A 2,579-nucleotide genomic window follows, 5' to 3' on the forward strand; every position below is an offset into this window, starting at 1 on the left:
CCCCCAAAAAAGATGATTTTGGCACTTTATATGTAGTGCGATTATAATGGCCACTTACTAATTTTGGCCTTAGTGGAATTTTGATTTTTCCTTTTACAACCTACATATGGATTTCAAAACTAGAACATTACAATGTATCTCATATATACAATAATTGTGAAGATATATCAAAGCATTACAATGCAGAAAATGACCTAATTCTAAAAGTGACACTTTTGTCCACACAACCCTATAATATAAGTGTAGATCTTGAAAGTAGATGTGCACTTTCAAAAAAAGAAAAAAAAAACCTGTTTTCATATCCGGATGAGCTCGTACGGAGCATTTGAAGTTGCAAAATGTAGGATTGGACATGTACAGTCGCTAAAAGATGAAAATTCTGAAAATATATGCACCAACACTAGAAAAGAGTTGCATCATTAAAATTTTCTGAAATTTTACCAAAAATCAAAAAAATTGCACATGATTTGGAGTCCAGATGATTGAGATATGGCCTCCCAAAGTCAGACTAAAAAATTAAAAATCAATCTCGAGAGGGGTTGGATTAAGAAAAGATGGGGTTAAATTTGACAATCATATAACCATTGTAGTAGTTCAATTTTGGCTCTAAATGATAGTCAAATGGTCATCAAATTTAGGCTCAGGAACTGATCATGTCAGCATACCTGGGCCTTGTGATGACATTAGCATGACATCGTGATGATGTTATCATGTACGAAATCATATAGATTATATAGAAAATTGAGGTGTTTGATGATGTGATAATTGACTATAATATATGAGTTTCCATCTAGGTCTGCTTATGTAGGTAATGAGCACAATGTTGACATCGGTGTTTGTAGAGGTGGCAGTAGTAGTCCATGTTGATGACCTAGTTGTCTGTCATTGTTGAGCCCTACGGAGGATGCATGGCTACTTCTATAGCTACTAAATGGCCAAGGGAATTTATTCATAGGTGCCACATCTCAAGAGCTAGCTTTGCATAGTTCGACCTATCAAAGTGTTTGTTGGATAATGTTTCTAGGCTGGAAGATTGAAATTATCACCAAGAAAATTGTGTTTGTGGCTTCCAAAAAGCCTCAAATAGCACTGGGAAATATATTTGTTGGCCACTGGGATTCTTATTTAAAATCCCACATTTGTGGGGTGGTAGACTCCAAAGAGTGTTAAAAAAAAGCTACATGATAGACTTATAATGAAGCCCGCCGATGTTGTGGGTGCATGCTGGTTGGAAAGGTTGGCTTGTGGAATATTGCTAGATTAGATGTGTTGGATTTGTAACTAGTGTGTCACTGGTTTAGATGCTAGATTTAGCATTGAATCCCACAAGTTAATGAATAAGGAATATTCTTTAAGCAAATATGAATATTCCTCCTTGTAGGGCCAAGGTGTCACTACCCGGTTCTGCAAAAACAATTTCTCTACAAGATCGACTGGGAAAATTCTTTTCCAAAAATAGAAATTCAAAAAAATAATTGTAGAGATTAAATTAATTATAAATCTAAAAATAGATTTAATAGATCGAATAAAAGACCATACCCAAATTGCAAATCACTGCCTTCAGGTGCCAGTTTGCAAAAAAAAATTGCCTCAGAATAGACTTTAGCCGAGCATAAGAAAATTTATAGCCGATTTTCATCAAATTGACATTTTAGACATAATGGAAAGGTTCAATTTGCTCTAGATGCTCCCAATTTCTACAGATTCTCTAGATTCTGGTCAAGGTGCTAAAGCAACAATGGTCTCAAATGGCTATGTTTAGAAAATTTCCTTGAGCTCTCATACCATGTAAGAATTTTCCTTTGGGAAAAATTCACCCAAGACCAAGGAACTCAAACACAAGCACTATGGTAGACCAAAGAGAGTATGATCAGAATGATGATATATTCATTCAATATTAACTAAAAGTAAACTAGGAGTGCCTGTATATAAATGCCTCTAGAAAGCTTCTAGAATGCATAGAAGTTAGCAACATGATACGTTATACAACCAAGCACATGTCCACCATATATGGGTTATCCCCATTATGCATGGGAGTAAGTGCAATGATGTGAGGATAAGCCTACAATGGTGTAGCATGCAAATTAGTGTTGTAGACAACATGTGCTAAAATGGGAGTGTGAATAACTATGTTGTCTACATGATAACTTGGTAAATGATGCAAACTCTAGTGTTGTAGACACCATGTGCTGAATTAGAGTTGCTTACTCTAGTGTTGTCAATATGGCTAATCATGAGAGTACGTAAACTCCTAAGTGTCTCACCTAAATATATAATAAAATAATGCAATATGATAAAATAATGCATTAACCTAAGTAGACTTAACTAAAGTGTAAATAGTAAATACATATTTACACCAACAATAGTAAACATCATAAATAATGAATTTTTGATCATTTGAAACTAATTAACCTGATAAAAATTTCACACACCACTCCATCATACCTTACATAGTACTCATGTGTAGTACATCAAAATACATATAAAAAAAAGAGAATAATTTTTAATTCTTCCATAACCATAAAGCACTCTTAAAAAATCATACAAACCAACCACACAATTAATTTTTGATATACACG

Source organism: Cupressus sempervirens, chromosome 8, assembly GCF_028749045.1.
Source record: "Cupressus sempervirens isolate cs-2001-9-10 chromosome 8, ASM2874904v1, whole genome shotgun sequence".
NCBI lineage: Eukaryota > Viridiplantae > Streptophyta > Pinopsida > Cupressales > Cupressaceae > Cupressus > Cupressus sempervirens.